At 40.7% G+C, this 19,173-nt stretch overlaps 1 long non-coding RNA gene across 1 annotated transcript; it reads right to left on the bottom strand.

The window, feature by feature from the left end:
* Positions 1-272: 272 nt before the first annotated feature.
* On the bottom strand, positions 273-14,620 carry LOC142769112 (uncharacterized). Its single transcript, XR_012885667.1, has 3 exons — positions 14,376-14,620; positions 11,378-11,485; positions 273-7,873 (listed from the first exon to the last, which is right to left on the bottom strand). It is a non-coding gene; the product is annotated as an uncharacterized LOC142769112 (long non-coding RNA).
* Positions 14,621-19,173: the final 4,553 nt, after the last annotated feature.

Raw genomic sequence — 19,173 nt, 5'->3', positions numbered from 1 at the left:
AGGTAATTTTTATGCGGTATATCCACTCGAAGGACAAGAATGCCGAATACTTGCCATTACTATGCCTCAAGTTGTCTTCTAAAGGTTTACGAGTGAAATGAGATATCTATAGAAAGAGTACGTCATGTGTCGCTGCACAGATGACTAGAAATGCCAATTAAGCGATCGAAGGTATCTCAAATTTCCTATTTGTGACTCAAATTTGCTATTGATGACTCTGATAGAGTGTCAAGTTCAGCAGTCAGCTGCAGCCAAGGTACCAGAAAAGCACGGCACAAGGGAAAAGCATTTATTGTCAGGGCCAAGTTTTCCACTAAAACCAGAATAGGTCATAACAAAGAAAATTTACCATGGCTGTTCTTGAATGGCAGTGCTGTGTTATAAAGATCAAAATGAGCACTCTATTTGCATCGTTCGTTCTCGAAACGTATCTTCATTACCAACCTGCTTGTGATTTAAATTATGAGCAACCTATATAAACAACGAAAACACATATGAGCACATCACAAGAGTCAATTTACGATCATTATTATTGAAATTCATTAGAACAACCTGCCATTTTTGAAATTTGCCTCTCTTTGTGATTTGACCAATACCTTTTTCATTGGGCTCTGATTTCAGTGCACGTTGAAAAACCCCAGGTGGCCAAATGTTCTGGAGCCTTCCACTACAGCGTCTCCTAATAATATGGTGATTTTGGACGTTAAACCTCACATATCAATCAATCAATAAGTACCAATTTTTATATCAAAAATAACAGGCAGCTTGCGGAACAATAATATACAGGAGCCATGTGTCTCAACAATCAAGGACATAAGGCAGATCATGGGCTAATATTCTTCGCTGTCGACATTGTAGAACACGACCACAATAGATACTAGGTTTGTGGTGTAGCTAAGTGACATGCATAAGCTAAAAAACACGTAAAACTCACCGACACCAGCCATCCTTAAGCTTACCACAAAACATCAATTCAGCGCGATAATATAGACGGGCGCAATGTTGTAATATATGCAGGAACGGCTAAACGCTGTAAAATTTGTCCACTGCTTTCTTTCGAAAGCACCAGCATGGTTCCTTCAAGATTATGGTTTGGAGCGCACAACCACAGAACTTGCATTGACCGTGGTGTTGTGCTTTCTTGCACGCTCAAGAAAACACTTTTTCACTCGTGTGTATGAGGAACCAAGAGGACAGCTGGGTCGTGAAGAAGCAATCAATAATATTGTTTATTCTGCATCGGTATTGAGACGGCAAAGTAGAAAGGTTTAGCAATTATGAAGGCCCGGCATATACAGGAGACAACCAGTAGAATGCTTCAAGAACCCCCCAGAAATTGTGATAAAAATTCTTCTCAGCTTAGAAGGAAAAAACTTGCAATTGTGGTTCGAACCGTGCCTTTTCACGAGTATAGTGCCTCTAGCATATACTCATCGCGACTGGCAATTAGCCACTACTTAAAATCTTGTGCCCCAATAAATATAATTGAAACTAGCCCAACTTGCCATCTTGCCCCGTAGGAAACAGACTGAGCAAGTTTATCACCGCGAATGCTTCTTTGGTGGGTATTTTTAGTGCCTATGACTGAGAATTTGTGTAGCAAGCAGAGAAAATACACGAGATTGCCGATACGCTCCAAAAATTTGTCTGGCTTCCAATACTGATGAGCTGGCAGCAGATGGGGACATTCTGATGGTCGCATTGTTGCGGAAACACCCACTGACTGCTGAAAACATAGCCAGTTTGACAGTAAACCTCTTCCCGCTTTACCAAGTTGGAAATGGTCTACAAAGCATATGAACGGTGTCATATCTGGGTGTAAGTTTCCAACCGCACAAGGGTCGCGTACAAAAACTATCGAAACATTGTGATTTTGAGTTTCATTCTGATTTCACGATGTGATTTCAAAATAGCAAACATTTGTGAGGACAAAAGGCCGCAGATAACAAGTCGGGCAAAATGACGCCCTTGGCGCATGCGCCATTGTAACTCTTTTCTTGTTTCTCTCCTCTTGCGTCCTTATATATTTGCAAGATGAAGAATAAATGCTGGATTTTTGGGTTGGCCCCTTCCCTACTGAAACGTTCCGTATGATGCGGAGACCTCAAGTACGGAATTATTGAAATATGGTAGGCGTATGATGCGGACTCCGCGTAAGACGTATGACGTGGACTCCGCATCTTTTGGAAGGACGTATCATGCAGAAATTACGGAAATGTGTGCATGTTACGTCTGAATCAAGTGCAAAGCAATATAATGTGTAAATTGAATAGACGTCCAGATCTTGAGTACATGCAATACTGTGTACAAATCACAATATTTCTTAAATGTGCATGATGAGGGATTGAATCATCGGCATCTTTCTAATTATCGTGATGCGGAAGCAAAGCAAAATTACCTTTTAAATAAAATACATTACAAAACTACTAAATTACCATGCTAGCGATCATAAATGGTGGTTACATTGCAACACATTATTACAGTGTTCTATGCAAGACCCAAAGAACTTATAAAGTTATTATTATCAATAGAGAAGCATTAATCTACACGTCAGCCCTGCTACAGTCAATATATTTTTTTATTTGTCTGTATGCTCCAGCTGTAAATAGTGACATTGCAGTGTTGATGGTACACAAATGAGGTGACTGCACCGTAATTTCACGAGCTCCACCTAAGCCACAGGATGGTGACACAAAACACAATGTAACAGCAATTTTAGAACGAAGTATTTAAACATAAATAATTATCATAGCACTGTGAAAGTGTGGCGCTGTGTTTATCTCATGAACGCCTTGTGGAGATCGGCGAAATGCTGCTTGAGGCTCCAGCACCACTGTAGATTTGGGAGGTCACTGCCATAAAACATATGTGTCCTTCATAGGCACCTCGAAATGAAAATAATTGGCACAAATAATGTCAGAGACACATGTTAGCACATTTATTATTGTTCACATGCACAAGAATTATAACACACAGAATGAAACTGAAAATGTAAGGCACACAATCCTTCATGTTATGCATATGTGAATAATAGAAGGAACGAGTGTATAAATTAGTTCTGCCACATCAAAGCAAACAGCATGCTTATCACAGTGAAAATAACTAGGTTGTCACGATTTTCAATGGTAGAGATAATTGATTAATATGTCCCTATTAAATTATGATTTAAATGCTTCTAGGAACTGCAAGTGAAAGCTCTCAATGTACATTTAATAGTGTGTGCATGTACATCTGCTGCCTTTATACTATACAGTTTGTGCACAAAATTGGCATCTTGAACACTTTTGAGAGTTAAACCTATGCAACTTATGAAGGTTAAAATCACCATGAAAGCAAGCAGGACCAGGCAGATGCCATTAAAAATCTGTGCAAGTCAGATAACTATAACCGAAGTGCACACAAATAGGGGAGCAAGAGTAACAGAAATTCGGCTGCTGACCCGCCGGTCGCGGTAGCAAATCTCAGCTCCATTTCCGATGGAGGCAGAAATGCTGTAGGCACGTGTGCTCAGATATGGGTGTACGTTAAAGAACCCCAAGTGGTCGAAGTTTCCAGTGCCCTCCACTACGGCGTCTCTCATAATCATATAGTTGTTTTTGGACGTGAAACCCCACATCTAAATCAAGAATAACAGAAATAAACTGCCAACAGAAAAGTTGGGTGCATGTGCTATCTGTAAGTGCTTACACCTTACTACATACAGCATTCTCATTCCATTTTAAATACCGATATTGAAAATAACTGCTCTATTAGGAATGTAAAAGGTAAGGTAGAACTGAACGACTCTACAAAAGTGACCCTGTTATGACATCACGTTTTCTTATAACGAAATTGACTAAGACTCTGAAGTATCATTATGCAAGAAAAAATCTTCAAAAGAACAATCAAGTTTGAAGTCATAATTTTTAATATGGCTACTATGACTATAACCAACAAATCGACCTCAACACGGCAAATGTTAGTTTTTGAGGCCTATGTTCACTAGACAATGAACTATACCACAAAAAGCACAACGTTCAGGCAAATCACCACACTAAAAAAGAAAGCAGTCCTTTTTGTTATTACCTACAATGCCTCTACATTGGTATTTTTACCTCTACTTTCCGCTTTTATCTAAGTAACTGGTGTGAAACAAGTTAGCTGAAAATGCACTATGCCTCCAAAACCTGTTGGTTGAATCTAAATTTTTAAAAAATGGTGAAGCTTGCACTAAATTAGGCTCCACAAGCCTGGAAACAGCGAGACTGCATGACTCTTAGGACTACTTGGGTTACTCGAGTTTTGTTTCTGGGCCTAAGCATAAAGACAAGGGCTTAACTGAATTGCTGCTAACAAACAAATGCTTTCGAAATTGCTCGAGCGTCAAAGGATGCTCAGAAATTTGTTGTTTTTCGCTCTGGGCTATTCTACACCAAACATAAAAACCACACTGCCTGACGACACTCACGGATGTATAGTTTAAAAAATGATGGTAATTTACTCTTCTGGAAATAGTTATTTGCAGAAATGTTTTGAAGAAAAAAAGTTGTGGTCACGTGGCGGGTACCTTCAGAATTTCGCAGAATGTCGTGCGGGTGTTATTTGTGAGAAAAATTTCAAAGTACCACTTTTTCTTGCCATATCAAATTTGATCTACTTATTAAGTAAAGGTGCTTCTTAAAGTATTTGAAGCCGAGTAACATTAGTGCAATTTTTCCGCTATATAGGCTTTGAAGAATTCAGTCAAACTGTTTATCGTTTGCATTTCTTGTATGGCCAAACTGCACTTTGTATGAATATTTGAGCCACAAATACTCACTGCACAGAAGTTATATTTCACGAAAAAAATGTTGTTAGGTCCAGATTCCAAATATCACTATATAATCGTTTTTGTCCACATTGAGATGCAATTTGAGCTGTGTGTTTGTCTAATTGAAAATTACTTTTATGTGTAAGTTGAAAGCAAATAAACAGTTCTTGTTATATGCAAGTGTTATCATTACAATTTTTGTTTAAATGAGGAAAATGATTTTAGAAGTCTCCTATTGAGGCCCATGGGGAACTTCGGAATAGAAGCTGTCGTATATCAAATGCAGAAAACAGCCATCATAAGAAAACTTCAAAAATTCATTTCTACTTTAGGACAAGACAAAGTGTAATCTTATAACTTGCCATATAAATAGAACTGCTTCCCTGCTTTTGATGTGGCAAAAAAATTGCACTAATATTACTGAGCTTCATGCACTACACACAATCACCTTTACCTAATACCTAGACTGAATTTGGTGTAGAAGAGGCAGTATTTTTGAAACACTTTTTACTTTTTACAAACAACACCCAGACGACATCCTGGGAAGTCCAGAAGGCACCAACGTGGCCTAATATTTTGTTCTTTGCGATATATTTCAGCATTTTGCTGTTTTCAATACAGTAAACGAGCACAATATTTTTTTTTCAAAACACATTTAGGACGGTTGGCAAAATGGCTAGGATGTTTGATGTGTAATTGCCTCACTGCCAGCATTTATTCTTCCGAAGCTCAAGCTATCACCTCTCTGTTACTGCCTCCCTCACATACAATGCCTTCATAGGAAAGAAAAAGAAAGGCAGGTCTGACAAAGTTCACAAGGCAAGATGTTTTCATGTTGGATAAATTCATTACCATCAACAGCAGCAAAATAACATTCATTTTGAGTAGTCCAAGACACAAGCTATATACCAGCATACTAAGAGCCAAGCACAAACTTTTCATTTGAACATGTGTGGTGATAGACAGGAAGCACTTATTGCAAGACTGATCAGTCTGTAATTAACTGAATGAAGTACAATGCACTGTTCAATCCAACACCACATAGGCATCTTTGCTATAGCAAAGCCATGTGTCATTGATTCGTGCACTAGATGGGACAATGCAAATGTAAAAAAAGGTGAAAAAAGAAAACAAGGAGAAAAAAGAAGAAAAGGGGGGATGCAAAGTAGGAGCAGTGTAGCACTACTTTTACTTTGCATCCCGCTTTTCTTTCTTTTTTTTCTTTTCTATCGTTTATCTTTGTTTTGCTTCCCCTACCCCCAACCTCCGACAGGAGAACACTTTGTATCAGCGCAACCTAACTTGAAACACTAATAATATTCCTTCCCTTCAGGATCGTAGAAAGAAGTCCCGCCTTGATTTTCTGTCTCTTTTATATAATCGCAAACTTTCCCTTGATCCAACCCTTTTTCTTTCTCCATTAAACACAAGACCGACAAGACATTACCAACCAAATGCACTAACTCCGTACTTCGCGAGAACGGACACGTTCAAATTTTCATTTTTTCCACGCACCATTTCAGACTGCAACCAGACAATCGAATCTAGTACTTGCGATACTGAGTAACTGTGCACTGTTTTGTTTTTGTTTTGCGTGTATTGTATGTCTCTTTGTATTACGCCATGCCCTCCTGCTTGGACCGAAGTGTGGTCCGCAGCATGTATTAAATAAAAATAAAGAAAATCAAATAAAAAGAAGCAAGGTCTGCTCTCTTCTGCGTTATAGGTTTTTTTTTCAGACAAACATTTCCAACAGGCACACACGCCTACACAAAAAGATGATGTCATTACTGACCCCATTTAAACTACCACGCCAAGGATGACAAGGTGACTTCTAAAAAATAGGTCCTCCTATCGCAACATCGGCCAGCCTGTCTGAGGCACTTCCACTGTTCACCCTGATTACCCCACTAGATGTTTCCATCTGTCGACTCACATCTTCATTTTGGATAACACTAAGACGAGCTTACATTGATGAATACGCACGAAAGTTTAGTTGATTGATTGATATGTGGGGTTTAACGTCCCAAAACCACTATATGATTATGAGAGACGCCGTAGTGGAGGGCTCCGGAAATTTAGACCACCTGGGGTTCTTTAACGTGCACCCAAATCTGAGCACACGGGCCTACAACATTTCCGCCTCCATCGGAAATGCAGCCGCCGCAGCCGGGATTTGAACCCGCGCCCTGCGGGTCAGCAGCCGAGTACCTTAGCCACTAGACCACCGCGGCGGGGCGCACGAAAGTTTAGTGATGTATCATGTATCAGATTAAGCAACTCTGTTAAAAAATTATTGATAGCTTGCTTCCAGGCTTTTTATACTCTAGCCTGAAACTTCGTAATGTCTTGTATGCACATGAACCCGATTGACAACGTAATGCAAAACATGCTTAAGAATACTGCGAGGAACATGATAACGACAAAACGACGAGCCACCAAAATTTTTCGCTGTACATGTTTATAAAATGTTCATGTACACCCAAACGAGGTGCTTATGATACAAGTCGAAAAAAACCTACAAGTAGGGCCTTGGAGCCTTCTGGAAGTAGACGTGTTGCATTTTTTCTGTGGAGGGCTTTACACCCATAAGTGAGGAACAAAACTCCTGTATAATGAAGAATGTTGGCAGCTATCAGTTATAGAAAAACCTAATGCAGCTAATCTTCCCCGGCACATCTGTACATTTAGAGAAGTGACGTAGCTTCTGTGAATGTGGCAGTAACTCCAACAGGATCAGTGCGAAAATTGGCACTTCTTGTCTAGACAAATGTCCAAACATGCCTGCCCGACTTCCTCTAGCCATCCCGGCTAAATCTGACACATGATTTCTTAACTGCTGGCTGGACAAAAACAAAACCACTGAAGCACTCACAATACACAGCATGATTTTCCTCTGGAGTGATCCACTTCGTCTTCCGTGATGAAAGAGCAGCACAGTGTACTGATAAGGCACTCCTTGCAATGGTTTTCAATGCCACACAGTGACCTTGCTGTTCCTGTCGAAGAGAGTTCGGGAGCTTGGAAGGCGCTTGCTCTTTTGTGGGGGCTGCTGCCACTCCTCGTTTTCTGCTCAAGGTCAACCTGCACAAAGTTGTAGACGAGGCTTAAGAATGTATATAATGATATACAAATTTTCGCTGAACACACATTTCCTCGTGGCACACTGAGAAATTTCTTATGAAACTTAAGGCCTCGCATATGCAAACATTTACAATCGATCCGAAGATGCACTCGACTCTAAAGGAGCAAGTTTGTTATATAGTATATATAAAGAAAGGTCATTCAGCACAACCACAACTACAGTTGCACACGAAAACGACATTTTACACGATCCTGTTTATTTACATGGTCCATTTTATTTTATTTACACGGTCCATTTTACACGGTCCTGTTTTACACGATCTGGTCTGCATGAACTCTTGAACCGGGCACCGTATAGGTTGAAAGACACACCTAGTTTTCCGTGGAGCATCCTCTTGCACTATAACAACACATCTCAGTCTAGTTAGTTGGTCAAAATGAGGTGAAAACAGCTCGCACTTGAAAAGCACGGGCAGAAGGAATAATTTGATTGATATGTGGGGTTTAACGTCCCAAAACCACCATATGATTATGAGAGACGCCGTAGTGGAGGGCTCCGGAAATTTCGACCACCTGGGGTTCTTTAACGTGCACCCAAATCTGAGTACACGGGCCTACAACATTTCCGCCTCCATCGGAAATGCAGCCGCCGCAGCCGGGATTTGAACCCGTGACCTTCGGGTCAGCAGCCGAGTACCTTAGCCACTAGACCACCACGGCGGGGCGGAAGAAATGACGCCTGCACCCTGTGCTCCCTGTATATTCTCGTTGACGGTGCAGTTTTCACTTTATCCTTATGCAATTTCGCATTTATAACATTGTTCGCTGCATATTCTTTGTGGCAATAAAGTGTGCGATACCGTCATGTGCATCCCATGTAATTTATAAAAATAGAATACAAGATAGCTTGATTCAAATATAACAAAGTGCATCCAGCGCCATGTCCTGTAGCCATTCTTTTGGCAAGTGGCAGAATGATTTATTCTTCAAAACATCTCTTACTTGTAACCACTACAAGAGCTAACTCGTACACTGGCACATTCTGTTTGCCTCTTCAGATTATAAGGTACCTTTTTTACACGAGAAAACCTTCAAGAAGAATAGAAGTGTTGTAATTGTGAAGAAAGAAAAGTAGAAGGAAAAAAAGATGACCTGCCCTGTACAGAGACCGAGCCTGCGAGCTTCGAATAACATGTCCGATGTTCTATCAACTGAGCTATTATGGCGGCTATCCCTCTTCCATTTTGTATGGTATATATGTGCATTTATACATGGAAGAGTCAGTCAGCGCTGCCTGTTGCCATTATGGCGAGTGTGGGACACCTTTTTTTGTATACAGGCAATTACATTACAATAGAAATTACGTTACGACTACTTCCAATATCCCTATACTTCTTTGGCAGCATTATGCATCTGTCAGTTCTCAGAAAATCTGCTAGTCACAGGAGGTGGCAATGGTTCGCCCTCCCACCTAAATGCATGTACTTGAACACATGCACAACTGATAAAAAAAACAAGTCACACACCGCTAAGATTACTGAGATTCACTGTTTCAGATTCATGAGTAAAGGAAAGAACTATACATTGAAGGGTTTGTTGTCTTTGTTGAACACATTATAATGAGAACTAGCAGAAAATGATGCCAAACAAACTATAGGGGATGTTATCAAAAGTAACTTTAACAAAATTGGGAAAAGAAAAGTGAACAAAAACGTAACTTGGCAACGTTTTTTGACAATTGAATTGACATTACTTTTTGTAACATCCCTATAGTTTACTGGGTAATTTTGTCGGGTAGTTCTTATTATTAGAGTGGTGAGTAGGCTGACAAAGAAAGTATATGGCATTGATACTTCTTTTGAACACCTAATAGTTTGAGGACCTTAAAAGAGCGGAAGCTACTTTGAGTAGACCAGAATATTTAGTTGGAGCGAAAAAAAACGTACACCCATTTTTACCAGGCTTTTTAACACATTTTAGGACATAAAAGTGTATGCTGCCAGTAATGTTAAGTACCATTACTTTTGTCACACTATGCACTGTAGCAGGTGTAGTTAGAGTGGTGATAGTGAAGGATTAATCATGCACGCCACCAACTGCGTTCACATCAATGGTCGCGTATTTTAAAAATAAACCTGCTGTATAGTAAAAAAAATTTTAGAGCATTTATGATTTTATCCAAATCAAGTTAAACCGACTGGTTAAGCAAACCATTTGCATAAAATCAAAAGGCATAAAGTGATTCATGTATTATAACTATGTGAGCAATTTCAGCAACGCAGGGCAAAGTGACAACAGTTCTATTAAAAACCCCTCTCATTATAACATGCATGAAAAGCACCACACCGGAATATTTTATAGTGCATGTAATATCGAGACTACTAGAATGTCTATTGACCTTTTAGAAGAAGGGTATCTCCTTCACGTTTACAGGGGCAACCACTTAGCCTTTTCCTGAGCTTTTCTGTGAATATTTCCTGAATTTCAGATATCAATGGGATTGATTTAGAGTGAACAGATTTTGCTTACGCATTGAAACCTAGTTCTGTATGTAACTGCAATTATGGGTGCCAAACCACCTCCAATTAATTTTTAACATTTAACTTATTTTTTAACTGCAGCAGTACAACTAGCTATGGGTGCCCAAAAAGTAGCTAGAAACAATATCTTTACCTCTTTGAGCCTTTTAGAAGTGTTCAGCTTCTCAGTGCTCACTTTACAACATTTTTTTAAATACGTGTTTGTGTGCCCACTGCTCTTGCTCCTTGTACAGTGAGGAGGAGTACATGGCAAGAAGAGACAAGAAAAAAGCATAGCGAAAAAAAGCGAAATAAGCGAGGACCTCTTTTGTATCGTACAATGTGTGTAACATTACTTTTGCGACAACATATAGACAAATTATCACGGCTATGCATCCATTGTAGAGTCATACACAGCTGCAACACCATGACTAAATTTCAACCTTGTGTTGGTTTAGGATACCTTTACAGTGGCAAGCTAATGATATCTGCATTTGTTTGGCACATATTAAGATGCAGTGAAATGTGATATGGTAATCTCATTTAGAATGCACATCATGTGGCTTTATTTTATATGTGGTCACAAGTAACTCTGGTTGCAAAGCAATATGGCAGAGCCTAAGCAGACGTCACCGACCATTCCAATCTGAACTTGCCTTTGCTACTTGCTCATTGTCATCCCAGCAAAAAATGAATAATTGAATCTGCTACAGATATGTGCTAGCTTATGCTAAGGACCAAGTATGAAGGGTGTTTTGTCATTATTGAGATCAGTTATTTGTTCAAGAACACTTGCTGTCAAACACAAATACATTGCTGTCGAAGTATCAAGACTCAATTATAAAGCAAAAAGAGGTGTCTCTTTAAAAATTACAGACCACAAGGTGCAAGATAAATATTTGATATACTTGGGATGTAAGGCACGCACAAGAGGTGCTGCCATAATATATTTTTCCTTGTGTTGAAACCTGCTTGCTTTACTCACCCAACACACCTGTAGATGCTGTGAAAACACCAAGGAGCTGATGCAGCAAGGTTGAACACATGTCCAGGGATTCCACCATTCCTAAGCAGTCCTACAGCCTCCACAGTCCTGCAACCATTTATAAGACAAATATAGTTCTACCCAAAGTTCTTGGTTTACAGACACACATGCAAGACGCATAACCACTCTATAGAAAGTTGGCATGATAATGCGCTGGGTAGCAAAACTGATGCCAATATCAAGTATCCCGGCCGGCCGCTTCTTTCTTTCCGTTCTTCATTAATCAATCCATGGTTAATAAATGTTCCCCAATGTGAAATGTACTGGCAGTCCGGTGAAGAATTGCAATGTATTTCAAACACAGTCCAATTCATGGCAAGTAAGCCTGCAATAGCGTTTTGTCAGCTGTTCGAGAAAAGAGCATGAAGTTTAGCTAAAACCCAAGTTTTTTATAAACACCATTCAATTTGATATAAAAGTTGTGAGCATTATGTGAAGGAACACGGATTCATGTTTAATCAATGATTTCTTATATTGTACTGATATGAATGCAACTAACTGAATATGAAACGATAATTTTTGCTTGAGAATTTAGAGTTATGAACACTATCGCACTTGCCAGCTGCATCTTGTCCGAAACAGTGGCAAGATTGGATAGTTTCTGTAGGTGAGCAGTAATGAGCAGTGCAAAGTAACAACAAGAAACACCAGTAACAACAGTATGCGGCAAGCACAGACTGCCAACTGTATAATTTCTTGCACAAAAGTTCTCCTGAATATCAGTCAGACAACTCGTGCAAATGAAGGTCCAGTAGGGAATGAACAAGTTACCAAATCAACAATGCCTGCTTTCCCTAACAGGACCCTCATTCACATAAAGTATGCAGCGTTAGGCCCCTACCGAGGTACGTCACAGCATGATGTCACTGGCACGTGTAAAAGGTGTGGCTGGAAAAACACTCCCGCTGGTGGCTCAGCCCGGTACAGTCGTGCGGTGTTTGGGGCAAGGCTTAATTTTCCAAAGCTTACACTTCACGTTACAATGTCGACATTAGCTGTAGTATGTGTCAGCAAACATCTAGCTGTGTGGTAAACTGTGTGGTTAAATATTTGCCACGCTGTCTGTTTATCTTGAAGAAGTGAACACACGTGGTGGCCTGTGCGAGGAGCAGCGGCATAGTCTTCGAAAATGTGCAGTGTTGATTGCGACATGTAGTGTGCATTGAAAGGTATTGAGAATATCGGTTCAACTTAGAATATTGTGTGTGGTGTGTGCAGTATCAATAACAATGTGTCTTGTTTGCGAAGACGTCAGCACTCATGGCAGGGACCGGTCGATGAAAAAACTTGATTCGACATTTTAGTCAAGGTAAATATGCACTTAACGCGACCATATGCGAGTGGATACATCTCGGTGTTTGCGCTGTGTGCAGCAAAAATTGCATGGTCACCGGGCTAGAAGATACCATTTGCTGAAGCTGCATGTATGAATCGCCCCGACGAGTACGCAAGCCCAATAAAGGTATAACTCGTTTTATCGAAGGCCTCATATGTCTTCATGTAATAAGCAGAGATTCTTGTTTCACATATACTCAGTACCTTTACCGCTCGACATTCATGAAGTGACAATGCAAACAACAAGTTTGTGTGTTAGGTCCTAAGGGAGCAATGTAAATATGCAAATAAGTTGTAGGTGTCAGATGCAGCGATGTAACTGCACAAAAGATTACGTATATATTAGGCTACAGGTTTAGAATCGCATACACCTCAGTGGTCTATCAGGAACGTCACAAACAACTTCCTTGCCAACCAGCCCTTGCACAGAGGGAGGGAATGGCTGGCACGGTGCTCGAAGTGACGTCACACTATTTGCAAACATAGAGAGGTTTCTTACTTAGGCAACATTTTGCACAATATATTTTTTAGATGCAAGACTGTACTCGTCCACATTGATCATACTGATGTCTTTTGTTGTTACTTTGTGCTGTGATTCACTAGGCATTTATACACCATGATCTTTAAAAGCTAATTTCAGTGTTCTCTCTCATATTGCTGACAACTGTGTTGTTGCATAAATTGGCCAAAAAAGCAACACAGAAAGGCTGTCACAGTAAATACAGCAACATGGGTATTCTGCAAACAAAAGTCGGCACTGGTCCTGTCATTACCCGTCTTCCTTCTCTCTTTGCCTTGTTTGTGCTGAAACAGCCAAACACCTGATGAGTTAGATGAGAAATATTAACGCATCAAAACTACAAGTGCTTTCATCAGCAACTACGCAACAGCGTGATAACCGCACCCCTGCCACACAGCAGCGAAACATATTTTGAACATGCTGGCAGTGTACTATTTTATAAAAAGCGACTCTGGCAGATTATGAAATCTCACATTGTGCATGCAAGTTTTCTTCAAAGTCAGGCGTACAATGTAGGTGCTGGCCGGTACATTATTAGTTACAAGCAAAGGCGTCTTGCAGGTACACATGCAGATTGCACAAACACCTCTCTCTCTTCCTACACTAGGCACACACATTATATCTTTTAACAAGCACACGCCACTGTTTAGGGGCATAATAACGCTCTACCGAGATTGTATGCTAATCAACCCACTTAGGTGGTTGGCTAGGTGAATCGAGCCAAGTTACAAATTTTATCGCCCGCGAACGTAAACAAAATGCTGCTTTGCATCAAATGGCACTGCAGGCTTCGTTTAATCAACAACGTAGCAAGCGCCATGCGCGTCTTCCTCACTACATTACACATATGAAAAAAATTGATCACCATACACATGCATGTTGCCGCAGTTGTCTCGAATTAGCTCCAGTAAGGCCGCGCCGATGCGCCATGGCTCTGTTGGCGTTAGCGTTGTCAAAGCGAATCGGCAACCGCACTCGCAAAAGCGCGTAAAGTGTTCGTTTCACGACGCCTCGTTCGAGTGCAGCAACACACACTTGCACTGAGTGGCATACTTGCTCTACATAGGAAAGTGTGCCCCTTACCTTTAGTTTCTTTCACACTGTCCTGGGGAAGCAACCACAGGCGTCAGCCGTCACATCGGAGTCTTTCGAGCGCCCGCCCAACCCGCCGATTCCTTGGACGACTCGCACTTGATCCGCACTCGAACAACTGCGGGAATAGGGCGCAATCTTAGCACATCACACGAACGAGGAACGGCGCTTCCTTGCGTAAATTTAACATTTCGTGCTCTCGTGTGTAGCAGCGCGAACGCATGAGAGACGCACCGCCACGGCATGCCCACGAAAACAAAGAAGACAAACAACATGTGGCTTTAGCTGTGAATGGATTTTACTTGGATATCTGTGTGAGGAAAATAAAAAAAACATCTGTCGCTGCTACAAACTTAAAAAATATATGTATGTTATCTGGTAAAATAACTTTAAAAGTGATAAACGGTTATTCAAAGAACGAGTTAAGACTTATGAATATTTTCCAGGTCTTTGTTTTGTTTTTGTTCTAGCAGACGACAGCCTCCTACTGCTTCTACGACAGACGTAGTGCGGTTTCACGTTCGGTGCGTGTCGCCGACGCAAAGCTCTACAGTAGTGATATCAGAGTTATCAATTCTCAATGAATCATAGGATGGCTACAAAGCAGTAACATTTTGACATAGTGCAGTACGCAATCTTTCAAGGTATGACATTTCTTCGCTCTGAAGCAAATCGAAGCAAGCCGGCCGGCGCAATCAGCTGATGTCGCCACTACGCAAGGCATGGTCGTGCGCAATAGCGTCGCGCCCCGCGCTCGATTTGTCATCAAGGGATAGAGCTACTAAGTGGAATACAGCTAGATGCAGGGATTAATGGCGTATCACTCTAATTTCCTGTGGTGGCCGACTCAATCGCAAGAGAGCCTCGGGAAACAACCTTCAACTGCTCAAGCTTGTGTGTGGGTGTAAAAATACTTGTTTTCATACGCGGCGGGGCAGCAATCTATAGTTGAAAGACATTCGAAAAGCATGTGACGTATATACAATCACAAAACATATGCACACAACAATAGATACGATCGCATATCGTACATAAATATGCCGACACATAGCGTGTAAAAAGCAAATTTATATACATGACTTAAACTAAGTACGCGCCCAAGCGCGAATAGCTTAGCAAGCTAACGCACTCAGTGCACGTACGCGAGTACAACTGAGTGGCGCAGGTTCGAGTCCCGCCAAGTCAAATTTTTTTTTGTTTTTTTTTCAACGTTTTTATTGTACTGCTATCTTTTCTAATGCCTTAGGTTCTAAAACAAAATAAAAGCAATATTGCGTTCAAGTACGTATGTGGGACTGTGTTTTTTGCGCAACAGTTATTATGATTTTGATTTTCATTATAAATTTTTTTATTCATTTCATAATATAACAAAATTAAGGACTAAGGGGAACATTGGGTCTGCTTGGTTGTGAAGGGACTCGAGAAGTGAGAAAACTCAAACCAAAAAATTTATTTGAGAAAAAACTGAGCATTTCACAGCCGGACCAGTTTCTTCAAGGGCAGGCCCTAAATATGCGCGAGACTTGCTATATGACTCATCTCAAGCGTGCAGTTGAGGGAAGGCAATATCACCGAGAAGCAGTTCCAAAATATATTTTGGTGGATGTTTTTTGATTCCTCCAAAATAAGGGATGCACAATTGTGATCGAGCCAAACCAAGAATTGCAGGCACGAAGTCATGAGACAGAAAATGAATAATGTTGATTGTTTGAAAAATTGCCCTTAATAAAAGGAAGAGTTATGGAGTGCTACGTAGCTTAACTCACAGTAGGAATTTTATATATACATATAGATAGTTTAAAATGGACAATGTTGCACACACAGACATTCGTTAAATTTCTTTGCAGCACAGTTGAAGCATCTATGTAGAACTGAACCATCAAGAGAAGCTCATGCGTCCTCACTTTATTGCGCTTTACATAGCTTGTATGCGTCCATGCAGCCATGATATGATATATTTTAAAGCATTTGTTTAACCTATAATCTTCTTATTCAGTAAAGCTGGCCCATAAGTTGTGTCTTATGTAGCACTACAATTGAAGCGTAATCTGCATGGTGGTCTGAAACAATGCTTTTGAAAATCTCAAAACGACCCAGCTCTATACACGACCATCCGTGCATCAATGACAAGCACCATTTTGTGTTTGTACATATCAGTTGTGCTCTCATACTTAATTATTTTTCTGACCACTCCCTCTGCCCCTGCCTCGTTTCTCTCGTGAAGCTGTGGCAAGTTGTGTATAGCTGTATTAATATTGTAGGAGCACATACTATCAACAAAAAATTATTTTTAGACTACATGCAATTAGTTTTCATAGATTTTCATTTCTTTTGTCGGTGCTCAGGAGAGCTAAGCTCATGGTCGGTATTTTAAAATGACATTTCTTTTTGCCAATGTTAATGAGAACAATTTCATTAATATTGACAAGTTCGTTCACACTGAATTTAGTTCTCATTATTATTGTTTCTACCAAAAAACGAGCCCTTGAAGTTATGCCTTTTTGCTTGATTTGTTTTCGTGTGACAGCATGCAAGTAAAATGACAGTTATTGTCATTCCTTGTAAATGACACATTTTCCGTGTGACAGACTTTAGCACCTGGTCATCTGCAGAAGTTCTATTCATTCTGGAAAAGGGCGAACAGCGGTGACTGACAACACAGATGAGCCTGCGTTATTTTTTTGTACTATATATGTCACTGTGCATTCATTTATAACTTTATAGAGCTCGGATTTCCTGCTGAAAATGTGACAACAACTGTAGAGTTTCCACATTTTGCAACAATCCACATGCCTTTCATACACTATTGCCCATTTTCGTAAGCACCTTACAAAATCTGTATATTTCCGTAAGACATTACATTCTGCATTTTCCTTATGAAAGCTTCTGTACACTCCATACACTTTCCTTATCCTTCCATATCTTCCACCATGAACTCTCCGTATGCTCCATAAGTTTCCTTATCTTTCCTTATCCTTCCATATACTCCATAAAAAGCTTTCCATATATGCCATACAGTTTCCTTATCTTTCCGTATACTCCATAAAAGCTTTCCGTATATGCCATACAATTTCCTTATCCTTCCTTATACTCCATAAGAAGCTTTCCGTAAATGCCATACAACTTCCGTATATTTCCATAAAACTCCATATTTTTTCCGTATATAGCATAAGGAAATGTTATGGAGTCCATATATTTTCCGTAAGATTTCATACGGCACGTTTCAGTAGGGTTGACTGGTTTTTTATGTCTGCACTGCCGATATTTGGCAGGTAGAGCACAACAGTGGCGACAAGGATTCTGCTACAAGAAGGGCCAGCTTTACGCCCATACGCAACCACCTGCAGAACGAACCCACCAGCTATGGTACACCAACTGTGGGAATTTGACGACGCAAAAGATCAGTTTGCTTTATTAAGCCTACTAGATAAGTTTACTTTCATAAGATTAGATAAGCTTACTTTGAAGGGAACGGCGTGAAGTACGACACTAAAAAAAGAGCCCTGCTAGTGCCTGCGCTTGGAACGACGACAATTGGAATCTTGAACGGGAAAGATAGCGCCGCGGAAACCTAACGCTCCGACCTTTGCAGAAGTTGCGCCGACTTTAAACAGCTACTACAACCCAGTGCCGAAAGAAATTTCTGAAAGCTTCAAGTTCTTTCATCGCTGTCAACAAGAAGGAGAGTATGTACATGAATTTATCGTGGCCATTCGACCGATAGCCCAGAATTGCAAATTTTCAACGATGCTGCATTGAATGATAAGGAACCGTAAGGTGCGCAGAGTCAGGTTCAAGAATTCGCAAAAACAACTGCTAGCCAAGAAATAGCTTACTACCGTATTCTCGAACCTCCCTTCACTCAATGATCCGCCTTCACTCCAGGAAGCCAATTGGAGCGTCATCTCTAGCTCCGGCAAGTCACTGCATACCAGCGATAGTCTGCTGCGATTCTTGAGTAGTGACGCCTCACTTTCAGCCGAGTGGTGGCGCAGCGTTCAACTCTGTCAAGTGAAGGGTGAAAGTCAAGTCGATGAGCGTTTGGGAATACGGGGGTTACACACGAAATCCGGAACATGACGCCTTGAGCTTTTTCCGCAGGAGCACCTTTTTCCGGTCGAAATATGAAGCGGCTGATGGTAAGTGATGGCTTGTGGGCGAGGTCGACACCTGGCTTTCTGACTACACTGGCTATTGCTTTGTTGGTGGTGCCGGTAAAAGAGATTGACCCTCGGCGTTGTTTCGGCCATCTGAAACCAAAATATATTGTGATTCGAGTTTTGTCATTCTTTCAACTGCAAGACTTGTTTCGCATTTACAGCGTGTATTGAGACATGTAGGCTTCAAGCGGCTGGTGTAAAGGCACACGAAATATCCGATAATAGAACCTCGGACTCTGTACTCTGCCTTCAGAATCTTTTATTTCCGATTACTCGTGTTGCGTTTGCAAATGACCAAAAATACCCAACACCAGAACCCTACACGAATTTCACCGTTGAACGCCCGCCCTACACGAAGTGGTCGAAGAATATTTTGAAACTAAAACGTGCTGACGTTCAAAACACGGTACCCTCCACGTCACCTTCTACTTCTGGAAGGCAACCTCTTTTGAATGCGTCCCGTACCAGTTGATAGGCAGCGTACTCATTGAACTTCTCCAGACAGCTCTCTGGAACATCATTGATATCAGTTACCCATAGTTCGTAACCTGAAATAGAATATATGTTAGAGGTTAGTGTCACAGAATACGACAAATGAAATTTCTTAAACCCGAAACCATTGTAAAAAG

The sequence above is a fragment of the Rhipicephalus microplus genome, chromosome 8 (genome assembly GCF_043290135.1).
Source record: "Rhipicephalus microplus isolate Deutch F79 chromosome 8, USDA_Rmic, whole genome shotgun sequence".
NCBI lineage: Eukaryota > Metazoa > Arthropoda > Arachnida > Ixodida > Ixodidae > Rhipicephalus > Rhipicephalus microplus.
This window is presented reverse-complemented; position numbering and strand designations above follow the sequence as displayed.